This window comes from Oncorhynchus masou, chromosome 1 (genome assembly GCF_036934945.1).
Source record: "Oncorhynchus masou masou isolate Uvic2021 chromosome 1, UVic_Omas_1.1, whole genome shotgun sequence".
Lineage (NCBI taxonomy): Eukaryota > Metazoa > Chordata > Actinopteri > Salmoniformes > Salmonidae > Oncorhynchus > Oncorhynchus masou.
In genome coordinates, this window is record NC_088212.1 from 75,071,725 (window position 1) to 75,086,680 (window position 14,956).

The 14,956-nt window shown below is 42.1% G+C and overlaps 1 protein-coding gene across 3 annotated transcripts in view; it reads right to left on the reverse strand.

The window, feature by feature from the left end:
- LOC135550571 (serine/threonine-protein kinase 33-like) overlaps positions 1 to 14,956 on the reverse strand; it is a 45,539-nt gene that overhangs the window by 19,869 nt on the left and 10,714 nt on the right. The gene's annotated exons all lie outside the window — the stretch shown is intronic.

Sequence of the window (14,956 nt, forward strand, 5' to 3'; positions counted from 1 at the left end):
TCTTTCCCAACAATGCAGTGATAATAATATTATAGATAATAAAATGTACAAATTTAAATCACACAAGAACTACGATGTGTTAAAGAAACACGAGAATGCAAGTATATACACTGGTCACTGCAAGTACCTTTTTCAATGTTTTATTTATTTTATTTTATTTCACCTTTATTTAACCAGGTAGGCTAGTTGAGAACAAGTTCTCATTTGCAACTGCGACCTGGCCAAGATAAAGCTTAGCAGTGTGAACAGACAACACAGAGTTACACATGGAGTAAACAATTAACAAGTCAATAACAGTACAAAAAAAGGCGAGTATATATACATTGTGTGCAAAAGGCATGAGGAGGTAGGCGAATAATTACAATTTTGCAGATTAGCACTGGAGTGATAAATGAGCAGATGGTCATGTACAGGTAGAGATACTGGTGTGCAAAAGAGCAGAAAAGTAAATAAATAAAAACAGTGTGGGGATGAGGTAGGTGAAAATGGGTGGGTTATTTACCAATAGACTATGTACAGCTGCAGCGATCGGTTAGCTGCTCAGATAGCACGTTTGAAGTTGGTGAGGGAGATAAAAGTCTCCAACTTCAGGGATTTTTGCAATTCGTTCCAGTCACAGGCAGCAGAGTACTGGAACGAAAGGCGGCCAAATGAGGTGTTGGCTTTAGGGATGATCAGTGAGATACACCTGTGGAGCGCGTGCTACGGATGGGTGTTGCCATCGTGACCAGTGAACTGAGATAAGGCGGATCTTTACCTAGCATGTATTTGTAGATGACCTGGAGCCAGTGGGTCTGGCGACGAATATGTAGCGAGGGCCAGCCGACTAGAGCATACAAGTCGCAGTGGTGGGTGGTATAAGGTGCTTTAGTGACAAAACGGATGGCACTGTGATAAACAGCATCCAGTTTGCTGAGTAGAGTGTTGGAGGCAATTTTGTAGATGACGTCGCCGAAGTCGAGGATCGGTAGGATAGTCAGTTTTACTAGGGTAAGTTTGGCAGCGTGAGTGAAGGAGGCTTTGTTGCGGAATAGAAAGCCGACTCTTGATTTGATTTTCGATTGGAGATGTTTGATATGAGTCTGGAAGGAGAGTTTACAGTCTAGCCAGACACCTAGGTACTTATAGGTGTCCACATATTCAAGGTCGGAACCATCCAGGGTGGTGATGCTCGTCGGGCATGAGGCAACGGGTGCAGGCAACGATCGGTTGAAAAGCATGCATTTGGTTTTACTAGCGTTTAAGAGCAGTTGGAGGCCACGGAAGGAGTGTTGTATGGCATTGAAGCTCGTTTGGAGGTTAGATAGCCCAGTGTCCAAGGACGGGCCGGAAGTATATAGAATGGTGTCGTCTGCGTAGAGGTGGATCAGGGAATCGCCCGCAGCAAGAGCAACATCATTGATATATACAGAGAAAAGAGTTGGCCCGAGAATTGAACCCTGTGGCACCCCCATAGAGACTGCCAGAGAACCGGACAGCATGCCCTCCGATTTGACACACTGAACTCTGTCTGCAAAGTAATTGGTGAACCAGGCAAGGCAGTCATCCGAAAAACCGAGGCTACTGAGTCTGCCGGTGTACTAGAATGGTTGAGGTGGGTTTATACAGAAAAAGTGACTGGTAGTAGGAATATATAAATACTTATGGTAATATACAAACAGGAGTAATAAAGATGCAATAGCAAAGAGCACATATTACAAGTTAGCCTATTAGAAATGGGGTTTTGAATGAGGGAAACAAACTTCTTACATAATGTCCGATGTGATTGATATCCTGCATTGTGTGTACCCTTTTACTAGTGTAGTAGCCTAACAGACTGAATAGAGGTTGGTCTCCACAACCTTCTAAAACAGCATCATCATAGGCTTGGTTCACACACAGAGATACAGTAGAATATATTAACATGTAGGCTATCCTACCAGACAGGAACCATATGCTTCCTCATGCTCACCAGATCTCAGTAGAAAGTAATTATGGCAGATGGATCGATTGATGACATTCTCTCTGCCTTTTCAATCCTCTCAAACATAACTGTCAGAACCCCATTAGAGTTTATTTACTGATTGTTTGTGGATGGAAATACACATTGTTTCCCTTGACTGCAAGGGAGAGGCAGTGTTTCAGCTTGGAATGCAAATTAAAAATGTGACATTGGAATGATGCCTGGACACACAAAGATAATAGAGGTCTCCTCTATCTCGCTCTCCACCCCCTCCATCTCTTTCTTCGACATGCACTGCCATCTCACTTTCATGGTCTGTGTGGCAACATAAAGGTGTAGGCCTAAATAAAATCTATAGTCGTGTTTCTTCCACAATTATTACACTGTAATTAACAAGAAATGCCAGGTTTGCAGTTAGGCTCCTAATCTTTTTCATTCAGATGAAAGGGGAGTAGTGCCTGAACTGTCTGCCCATTTGCTATATAATCATTAGCCTAAATGTTTTCGTCTATAGGTGGAGATATGCTAAATAATGATGTTTGTTGAAGGTGAAAGTAGAGCTCAAAAAGTAGGCAGACTGTGAACAGGTGCTGCTTTGTAGCCACACCACAGCTAATTAAAACCTTGGACACACACACACACACAGAATGTGTGTATGCAATTAAAATGTAGACAGCAATCTTCCTTCCTTCAGCCAAAATATTTCATTCTTCTCATCTGCAACTTAATTATTTATTGACAGCTGGCTTTGATGACAAATGATAAACTTCACAGTACTAATGAAGCATGGAATTACATTACCTGATGAGGGAAGGCTTTGCATGTCTAGAATGACAATACTGAGGCAGTCTAGTTCACTAAATTATGGGATGAATAACATTATATAGACAGATTTAACTGATTGATGAGCAAAATCACATGTTCTTTGTCAATGCCATGAGACTGTCAAACTAAGGACATTTTAGGTTAATAAAAAAAGAATAGTCTTGACTAGGCCACAAGCTCTCCTTGGTTACAATTGACTACCTCTAAAAAATGATGCCTTTTTGCAGTACAGTATCTGTGCTGAGTGTTGAGTGTGTTTATTGTTGAGAACTATGACTGGAGAAGCAATCAGTCTGAACTGAAAGAACCATGGACCTGTCTTTGCCAAGCTGAACATTCAGACATCCAATATCTGCTTAAAATCGTATACATCATACTGAATTACCTGACAGCTTCAATTGATGGGCACTTGAAAGACATGTAAGGTGCCTTTAGTTCCTCCCCTCTGCAGCCATAAGTATGTAGCACCCCGTAAACAAGCCACTTAGTGGGCCCTCCATTAATTCCTTCTGTCTTCTCAGGTCATGTCTGATACAGTGCCTTCAGAAACTATGTACACCCTTTTACTTATTCCACATTTTGTTGTGTTACAGGCTGAATTCAAAATTGATTCAATAGATTTTCAATAGATTCTTTCACCCATCTACACACAACACCCCATAATGACAAAGTGAAAACATGTTTTTAGAAATTTTAGCTAATTTATTGAAAATGAAATATCTTATTTAACTAAGTACAGTATATACATATCAAGTCAATTCATGTTAGAATTAAATTTGGCAGCGAATACAGCTGTGAGTCTGAGTAAGTCTGCTGTGAGTCTTTCTGGGTAAGTCTAAGAGCGTGGCACACCTGGATTGTACTATATTTAAACATTATTCTTTTCAACATTCTTCAAGCTCTGTCAAATTGGTTGTTGATCATTGCTAGACAGCCATTTTCAATTCTTGCCATAGATTTTAAAGCAGATTTAAGTGAAAACTAAAATTGGGACTCTCAGAAACATTCACTGTCTTCTTGATAAACAACTCCAGTGTAGATTTGCCCTTTTGTTTTAGGTTATTGTCCTGCTGAAAGGTGAATTAATCTACCAGTGTCTAGTGGAAAGCTGACTGAACCAGGTTTTCCTCTAGGATTTTGTCTGTGCTTAGCTCCATTCTGTTTATTTTTTATCCTGAAAAACTCATTCAGTCCTTAACGATTACAAGCATACCCATAACATAATACAGCCACCACTATGCTTGAAAATATGGAGAGTGGTACTTAGTAATGTATTGGATTGGATTTGCCTTAAACATAACACTTTGTATTCAGGGGAAAAAAGTGAGTTGCTTTTCCACATTTTAACAGTATTACTTCAGTGCCTTATTGCAAACAGGATGCATGTATTGGAATATTTTTTTTTCTGTAAAGGCTTCATTCTTTTCACTCTGTTAATTACGTTAGTATTGTGGAGTAACTACTGTACAATGTTGTTGAGCCATCCTCAGTTCTCTCCTATCTCAGGCATTAAGCTCTGTAACCAGTGTGAATTACATCATGACATTCGGGGTCTCCAAAAAATAGTATGGGCCTGATAATAAAGACGTCACTTAAACTTAATCTTTTAAATGTGTCATGAACACAACCAGTCATGGTATTTTAATCTGATTGCCAAACAAATAACTTCCAAAAGTAGGCTGCCTGTGAATGTTTGTCCACTCCAAAATAATTCCAGCATTAAAACTGCATGTATACTTGTGCCATTTGATGAATGGAAATAGAAATCTGTTACAAAACACCAAACAGTGTGCCTAATGACATTCAGTGATTACCATTGATTAGGCCTACATTAATTGATGCGTCTTGCTGACAAATTGACCTTTTTTGTAGCCTGAAAATTCGGGACACCTGAAATGGGGCCTGAAACTGTCCCGGGGAAAACGGGATGGTCACCCTAACACACACAATTTACTAGAATATGTTACAATGTGTATTACCATGAAATTCCAAAGAGGCCTACTGGTAGCCAGTGATGTAGTGGTAAAAATAATGTGGGTAAACTGATCAACTGATCAAGGTATAATTTTAAAAAAAAAAGTTATACTGCCTATACAATGCATTTTTCAGAAAAATGTGCGTAAACAATGTTTACTTACATTTACCCTTCACGAGGACCATACCCCTGCTGGTAGCCTACCCTCTATGCCGAGGTAATTTTACACACATGAATATACTCAGGTAGCCTACATTCAATATAATACATGAGTTGAATCAAAACATGTTTAACACCCTAGTTCATGATTTAAATGTAAAAAAAATATCATTAACTGACTTATAAAAGGTTAAGAACAAATTCTTATTTAAAATGAAGGCCTACACCGGCCAGACCCGCACGACGCTAGGCCAATTATGCGCCACCCTATGGGACTCCCAATCACGGCCGGTTGTGATACAGCCTGGATTTGAACCAGGGTGTCTTGAGTGATGCCTCAAGCACTGAGATGCAGTGCCCTAGACCACTGTACCACTCGGGAGCCCCAATTAATGATTGGAGTCTTCACAGATTGTGTGACATAAAACACCACCTTTCTTTCCTTACATTAATGACAGTGTTATTTGTCATTAAGCATTTAAAACAATTTAATTAGAACATTGAAGCCTGTATAGAATCATGAATCTTGGAGATCTCTGAAAATGCACTCTAAGTATGCCTATGTAACATTTCATTATGTTTCACCGTGAAGACAGTTGTAGGTCTATGCCCTTGTAAAATTGAATGCTTCTAACTGAACTCTTCTAACCGAGTCACCTTACAGGCCTACTGTCATTAACGTATAGCCAGCCTTTTCATTGGCTAGATTGGATGTGCATTGGTGTCTCGCTGTAGGCTAGTGATATTCTCGACCATCAGCTGTTTCAGGAAAGAAAACAAATATTGATAGAAAATAATAAAAGCTAAATAAATAGTTTTGGCCACGGATGGTACAGAGAACACCAGTACCCGCGCAGACCTGAAAAACAACACAATGAGCGCTCTAAACAGCTGACTGACAAAAGCAAACAATGATAAATCAATGGCAAGATCTTATGCATTGGAATAAAGGCATAGGTCATTTATTAAATCAAGGACGCATTGGAAAACAAAATGGTGAAAATTAGGACGCACCAAGGAAAATCTATGTGTAAAGGAACTCAAGGCCGAAATACAGCAGTACTGAGTGGACAGTGCCAAGCACAGAAATACATTGGTTTTAAACCATGACAGAGAGGTGGGGGTGTTTGTTTCATTTGGAAGCATTTATTTGAATATTTATCACCGTAAAACAGATTTACCACAACATTTCAAACAAATAGGAGAATGGTTGAATTTTCATTATTTAGAGACCACCCCCAAATCTGATTTGCACATTGTCTGTAACTGTTTTAAAGTCACCATTGGCCTCAAGGTGAAATCCCTGAGCGATTTCCTTCCTCTCCGGCAATGGAGTTAGGAAGGTTGCCTGTATCTTTGTAGTGACTGGGTGCATTGATACACCAGCCAAAGTGTAATTAATAACTTTACCATGCTCAAAGGGATATTCAAGGTCTGCTTTTTTTAATAAATGTTTTTTTATCTACCAATTGGTGCCCATTCTTTGAAAGGCATTGGAAAACCTGTCTGGTCTTTGTGGTTGAATCTGTGTTTGAAATTCCCTGCTCGACTGAAGGACCTTACAGATAATTGTATGTGTGGGGTACAGAGATGAGACAGTGCTCAACAGGATTTTAGAATGTGTATTATTGCACACAGAGAGAGTCCATGCAACTTATTATGTGACTTAAATAATTTAGGCTTGCCATAACAAAGGGGTTCAATACTTATTGACACAATATATTTCAGCTTTCCATTTTTTATTAATTTGTAAACATGAAAAAAAAAACATTATTCCGCTTTGCCATTGTATAGGCCAGTGACAAACAACAGTACGTGTCCAGAGGCCAGTGGCACATGCTTTACTCAGGGGAACCTAAAAATCTATTTGCCTTGCATGCACAGATGACTCGACGTGTTGCTAGGAGATAAGGCTCAACATATTCAAAAGCGATTCTTAATGGTTTAATCACAATATTGGCTAACTTCTGTATAACACTAGCCCAAGCAATAGGAATCAAAGAAGGCATCTTGAAAAGGATATATTCCACAGATTCTCAAATGACATCTCAAAGAGAAACATCTCAGAATGTAAACACTGCAAAGAAATCTTAGCAAAACACCAACTAGGCTTAATAACCAAGTTTAAACTTCAGTCATTCATAATGTTTAAGCAAGAAAATATGCCAGAAGGCCTCAAACTATCCATGCAATAGGAATCAAAGGACGATAACAAAGTGGAAATTAATTTGTTAGCTTTCTGAAGACTTCGGGGGGATATACAGTGGGGCAAAAAAGTATTTAGTCAGCCACCAATTGTGCAAGTTCTCCCACTTAAAAAGATGAGAGAGGCCTGTAATTTTCATCATAGGTACACTTCAACTATGACAGACAAAATGAGGAAAAAAAAATATTTGCAAATTATGGTGGAAAATAAGTATTTGGTCAATAACAAAAGTTTATCTCAATACTTTGTTATATACCCTTTGTTGGCAATGACAGAGGTCAAATGTTTTCTGTAAGTCTTCACAAGGTTCACACACTGTTGCTGGTATTTTGGCCCATTCCTCCATGCAGATCTCCTCTGGAGCAGTGATGTTTTGGGGCTGTTGCTGGGCAACACGGACTTTCAACTCCCTCCAAAGATTTTCTATGGGGTTGAGATCTGGAGACTGGCTAGGCCACTCCAGGACCTTGAAATGCTTCTTACGAGGCAAGTCCTTCGTTGCCCGGGCGGTGTGTTTGGGATAATTGTCATGCTGAAAGACCCAGCCACATTTCATCTTCAATGCCGATACAAAAATCTCACGATACATGGCCCCATTCATTCTTTCCTTTACACGGGTCAGTTGTCCTGGTCCCTTTGCAGAAAAACAGCCCCAAAGCATGATGTTTCCACCCCCATGCTTCACAGTAGGTATGGTGTTCTTTGGATACAACTCAGCATTCTTTGTCCTCCAAACACAATGAGTTGAGTTTTTATCAAAAAATTATATTTTGGTTTCATCTGACCATATGACATTCTCCCAATCTTCTTCTGGATCATCCAAATGCTCTCTCGCAAACTTCAGACAGGCTTGGACATGTACTGGCTTAAGCAGGGGGACACGTCTGACACTGCAGAATTTGCATTTCATTAAACCATACATTAGAAGAACTAGGCTATGTGCTGTACTGTGTCACAGACAGTCCTCTACTGGACTTAAATTGTTATATTGGACTGTTTTGTAGTCACAGCAAATCATCGGACAACGCCATCCAGGTCTATCATTATCACTGTATGTGTTGTGGTATCCCAGGAGGTCTACCCCGGGGGATGGTAATAGAGGGGAGGTACGTGAGGTGACGTTGGCTCCCTCTGCTGGGAATACGGGAGCTGGGCACCCCGACACGGACTGCTCCAAGTGGAGGTGATTAGGGGAAAATACCAACCAGCCGTGGAGGACAAATAAAGGGAGCACTGTGGCACACCGCAAGAGAGAATGTGGAGAGGCCAACAGCAAGCAGAAGTAGAGAAGAAGGACTGAGCCAAACCTTAGTGATTTTCTTTTATGTTTATTTTCTGTCTTTATAAAGCTGTTTTTGCGGACTAAAACCTGCCTGTCTCATACCCAGACAGTATGTTAGGACTGTGTTGCAGCTTGCCCACACCCACCTGCTTGGGGCACACCTGGGGATGGAGAAAACCAGGGAGCGGATCGGGAACCAGTTCCACTGGCCCGGAGTCTAGAGCGCCATGGAGGACTACCGCCGTATTTGCCCTGAGTGCCAGATCACAGCTCCGAGGGTGCATTATAGAAACCCTTGCCCATTATAGGAGTGCCATTCGAGCGGGTGGCAATGGATCTGGTGGGTCCATTGGTGAAGACCGCGAGGGGACGCCAACACATCCTGGTAATCATGGATTACGCCACCCGGTATTCTGAGGCAATCCTGCTACGCACGGCGGCAGCAAAAGGTACCGCACGAGAGCGATTCCATTTACTTAAAAGTTGGAGACTTTTATCTCCCTCACCAACTTCAAACATGTGCTATCTGAGCAGCTAACCGATCGCTGTAGCTGTACATAGTCTATTGGTAAATAACCCACCCATTTTCACCTACCTCATCCCCACACTGTTTTTATTTATTTACTTTTCTGCTCTTTTGCACACCAGTATCTCTACCTGTACATGACCATCTGATCATTTATCACTCCAGTGCTAATCTGCAAAATTGTAATTATTCGCCTACCTCCTCATGCCTTTTGCACACAATGTATATAGACTCGCCTTTTTTTGTACTGTTATTGACTTGTTAATTATTTACTCCATGTGTAACTCTGTGTTGTCTGTTCACACTGCTAAGCTTTATCTTGGCCAGGTCGCAGTTGCAAATGAGAACTTGTTCTCAACTAGCCTACCTGGTTAAATAAAGGTGAAATAAAAAATAAAATAAAAACTTAGCAGGGTGGGTATTCCACGGGAAATCCTGACGGACCAGGGCACCGCGTTCATGTCTCGTGTGATGAAGGATGTCTGCAATCTGTTACGAATAAAACAGGTGAGGATCAGTGTGTACCATCCACAAACAGACAGGCTGGTGGAATGCTTCAATAAGACTCTAAAACAGATGCCGAAGAAGGTCATCGAGAGAGACGGGAGGAACTGGGACCAGCTGCTTCTCCACCTGATGTTTTCAGTGCGCAAGGTACTCCAAGCATCCACGGGGTTCTCCCCCTTTGAGCTCCTGTATGGTCGTCGACCCGGCTGGCTGCTGGACCTAGCTAATGAGGTCTGGGAAGAGCAGCCGACCCCCCTTCGCAGCGTAGTAGAACATGTGGAGGAGATGAGGGAGAGAATGACGGCGATTTGGCCATTGGTGAGAGAGCATATGGCCCAGGAGCGTGTCTACAACCGGGGGGCCCAACCACAAGAGTTCCAACCAGGTGAGAAGGTCTTGGTGCTGATCCCTACAACGGAGAGTAAATTTCTTGCTACGTGGCATGGGCCCTACGACATCGTTGAGTGGGTAGGCGATGTCAACTATAAGTTCTGCCAACTGGGTCGGAGAAAACCCCTCCAGCTTTACCATGTGAACTTACTGAAGAAATGGCACGCACGCGAGGCTCTGTGCGTAACGTGGACCCGGCCACAGCAGGGCCCGTCCTCGGTTGAAGTTGCAATGGGGGAAGACCTCAGTCCAACCCAATGACAGAGAGAGTTAGTCCAGTGGAATATGGCCGTGTTCTCCGAGGTGCCGGGGCGCACGGATCTCGTGGAACATCATATCCACACCCGTCCGGGAGAAAAAGTGCGTAAATGGCCATACCGGATACCAGAAGCCCGGAAGGTGGCTGTCCAGCGGGAAGTGACGACAATGCTAGAAATGGGGGTACTGGAGGAGTCACACAGTGAGTGGTCTAGCCCCATAGTGCTGATTCCTAAACCGGATGGAACCGTCCACTTCTGTAATGACTTCCGGAGCCTGAACGAGGTCAGTAAGTTCAATGCCTACCCCATGGGGATGGTGAGATACGTCAGCACCTTGGACCTGACGAAGGGGTACTGGCAGGTGCCACTGGCAGCGGCCTCCCGGGAGAAAACTGCCTTCTCCACCCTGGGTGGGGGGGGGGGGGTTATACCATTACCAGGTTCAGCCCTTCAGGCTCCACGGGGCACCAGCGACCTTTCAGAGGCCATGTCCCGTGTCATGTCTACCCCAGTGGATGGTAATAGAGGGGAGGTACGTAAGGCAATGTTGGCTCCCTCTGCTAGGAATACAGGAGCTGGGCACCCCGACACGGACAACTCCAAGTGGAGGTAATTAGGGGAAAATGCCAACCAGTCGTGGAGGCCAAATAAAAGGAGCACTGTGGCACACCGCGAGAGAGAACGGGGAGAGGCCAACAGCAAGCAGAAGTGGAGAAGAAGGACCGAGCCAAAACTAAGTGATTTTCTTTTATGTTTATTTTCTGTTTTAGTAAAGTTGTTTTTGCGGACTATAACCTCCTTGTCTCTGTGTCAATCTCTTCACGCTCAACCCAACGGTTTACCACAGTGTACAGTATCCAGGCTATATCAGGAAGCAATTCCTTAACATATCTCAAGATCCCCTATATCAAAACAATATGGGGTAAATCCATTTGAATTCAATCACTATTTGACAGCTTCCCTTTTGATTTAAACAAAACTTTCTGTACTATTTGCCCATGGAAGTGGTCAAAAAGTTACTTTTTTGACCCAAAATCAGGAGATAAAAAGGTGCTCAAAGTTGACCCATTTTGTATACCCCACCATACCATGAGACATCCATGTCTTCATTACTGGAAAGATCAACGGCATTTAAAAGCTTACAAACAGAATTCTCAAATTATTCATTTTTTCAAGAAGTAATGTTTAATAAAAATCATGTAATGTTTAAGCATTTAACATCAATTACCTAAAACTGCATCCAATTTTTTGTTGTTGTTGTATATTTGCATGTGTTCGCTTAGACCCTACTTCACATCATCTGAGTTGATTGTGTTGTGCCTGCCATTGGTTGAAACACAATGCTCTTGAATAAAGGGTGGGTGTCATTTCAATCTTAGAAATAGAATCCATAGCATGGACCTAATCCTTCATACCATTGCAATTTGGCTGGTACAAAAGGTGAAATTAAAAGTCATTTAAATTTTTACTTCAATTACTAAATCACAAACATGACCGCCGGTCCACCCACTGTCGAATGTCAACTTAAATGATAATTTCTATTCTAAATCTATAGGATTTCAATAGGTGTCCTATGTACGATTGACAGTAAAATTTTAAACATATTCCCATTCAAGACAACATTCTGATGTTTGGACCGCCAACAATCTTTGTGGTACCATCTGAGACATTACACCCACCCTGTATTCAAGAGCAAGTTGTGTCTCAACCGATGGCGGGCACAACACCAAAACCTTAGATGATGTCAAATAGGGGCTTAGCTACAATATATGTAAACATATATGTTTTTAGATAATTGACAATAAAAAGATAACATTTATTTTATTTAAGATTTTCTTTTTACCAGAAGTTATAAAATAGTTTGACATCCCTGTTTGTAAGCTTTTAAATTATGTCTAATCTCAACTGAGATCTCTCCCAGAGATTAATTGTTTCTATTGTTATTGACTGTACTTTTGTTAATCTCATGTGTAACTCTGTGTTGCTGTTTTTTGTCGCACTGCTTTGCTTTATCTTGGCCATGTCGCAGTTGTAAATGAGAACTTGTTCAACTGGCCTACCTGGTTAAATTGTTGCCACCCCTATTACTAGCCTGTTCAACCTCTCTTTCGTGTCGTCTGAGATTCCCAAAGATTGGAAAGCAGCTGCGGTCATCCCCCTCTTCAAAGGGGGGGACACTCTTGACCCAAACTGCTACAGACCTATATCTATCCTACCATGCCTTTAAGGTCTTCGAAAGCCAAGTCAACAAACAGATTACCGACCATTTCGAATCTCACCATACTTTCTCTGCTATGCAATCTGGTTTCTGAGCTGGTCATGGGTGCACCTCAGCCACGCGCAAGGTGCTAAACGATATCTTAACCGCCATCGATAAGAAACATTACTGTGCAGCCGTGTTCATTGATCTGGCCAAGGCTTTCGACTCTGTCAATCACCACATCCTCATCGGCAGACTCGACAGCCTTGGTTTCTCAAATGATTGCCTCGCCTGGTTCACCAACTACTTCTCTGATAGAGTTCAGTGTGTCAAATCGGAGGGTCTGCTGTCCGGACCTCTGGCAGTCTCTATGGGGGTGCCACAGGGTTCAATTCTTGGACCGACACTCTTCTCTGTATACATCAATGAGGTCGCTCTTGCTGCTGGTGAGTCTCTGATCCACCTCTACGCAGACGACACCATTCTGTATACTTCTGGCCCTTCTTTGGACACTGTGTTAACAACTCTCCAGGCAAGCTTCAATGCCATACAATTCTCCTTCCGTGGCTTCCAATTGCTCTTAAATACAAGTAAAACTAAATGCATGCTCTTCAACCGATCACTACCCGCACCTGCCCGCCTGTCCAACATCACTACTCTGGACGGCTCTGACTTAGAATACGTGGACAACTACAAATACTTAGGTGTCTGGTTAGACTGTAAACTGTCCTTCCAGACCCATATCAAATATCTCTATCCAAAGTTAAATCTGGAATTGGCTTCCTATTTCGCAACAAATAGGTTCACTCATGCTGCCAAAGATACCCTTGTAAAACTGACCATCCTACCTATCCTCGACTTTGGCGATGTCATTTACAAAATAGCCTCCAATACCCTACTCAACAAATTGGATGCAGTCTATCACAGTGCAATCCGTTTTGTCACCAAAGCCCCATATACTACCCACCATTGCGACCTGTACGCTCTCGTTGGCTGGCCCTCGCTTCATACTCGTTGCCAAACCCACTGGCTCCATGTCATCTACAAGACCCTGCTTGGTAAAGTCCCCCCTTATCTCAGCTCGCTGGTCACCATAGCATCTCCCACCTGTAGCACACGCTCCAGCAGGTATATCTCTCTAGTCACCCCCAAAACCAATTCTTTCTTTGGCCGCCTCTCCTTCCAGTTCTCTGCTGCCAATGACTGGAACGAACTACAAAAAGCACTGAAACTGGAAACACTTATCTCCCTCACTAGCTTTAAGCACCAACTGTCAGAGCAGCTCACAGATTACTGCACCTGTACATAGCCCACCTATATTTTAGCCCAAACAACTACCTCTTTCCCTACTGTAGTTTATTTATTTATTTATTTTGCTCCTTTGCACCCCATTATTTTTATTTCTACTTTGCATATTCTTCCATTGCAAATCTACCATTCCAGTGTTTTACTTGCTATATTGTATTTACTTTGCCACCATGGCCTTTTTTGCCTTTACCTCCCTTATCTCACCTCATTTGCTCACATCGTATATAGACTTGTTTATACTGTATTATTGACTGTATGTTTGTTTTACTCCATGTGTAACTCTGTGTCGTTGTATGTGTCGAACTGCTTTGCTTTATGCTGGCCAGGTCGCAATTGTAAATGAGAACTTGTTCTCAACTTGCCTACCTGGTTAAATAAAGGTGAAATAAATAAATAAAGAAAAAAATAAAGGTAAAAAAAATAATAATAAAGACATGGATGTCTCATGGCATTTTAAAATGTTTATTTAACCTTTATTTAAATGCGCAAGTCAGTTAAGAATAAATTCTTATTTACAATGACAGTCTACCAAAAGGCAAAAAGCCTCCTGCAGGGAGGGGGGGCCTGGGATTAAAAAAAAAAAAGCAAAATAAATATAGGACAAAACACACATCACAACAAGAGAAAACACAACACTACATAAAGAGAGACCTAAGATAACATAACAAGGCAGCAACACATGACAACACAGCATGGTAGCAACACAACATGGTAGCAGCACAAAACATGATACGAACATTATTGGGCACAGACAACAACACAAAGGGCAAGAAGGTAGAGACAGCAGAACATCACACAAAGCAGCCACAACTGTCAGTAAGAGTGTCCATGATTGAGTCTTTGAATGTTAGAGATAAAACTGTCCAGTTTGAGTGTTTGTCGCTAGCTGCAGCGAACTGAATAGTGGAGCGACCAAGGGATGTGTTTGTGCTTTGGGGACCTTTAACAGAATGTGACTGGCAGAATGGTTGTTGTATGTGGAGGATAAGGGCTGCAGTAGATATCTCAGATAGGGGGAGTGAGGCCTAAGAGGGTTTTATAAATAAGCATCAACCAGTGGGTCTTGCGACGGGTATACAGAGATGACCAGTTTACAGAGGAGTATAAGGTGCAGTGATGTGCCCTATAAGGAGCATTGGTGGCAAATCTGATGGCCTATTGGTAAAGAACATCTAGCCTCTCGAGAGCACCCTTACTTGCCGATCTGTAAATTATGTCTCTGTAATCTAGCATGGGTAGGTTGGTCATCTGAATCGGGGTTAGTTTGGCAACTGGGGTGAAAGATTAGCTATTACGATAGAGAAAACCAAGTCTAGATTTAACTTTAGCCTGCAGTTTTGATATGTGCTGAGAGAAGGACAGTGCACAGGGGCATT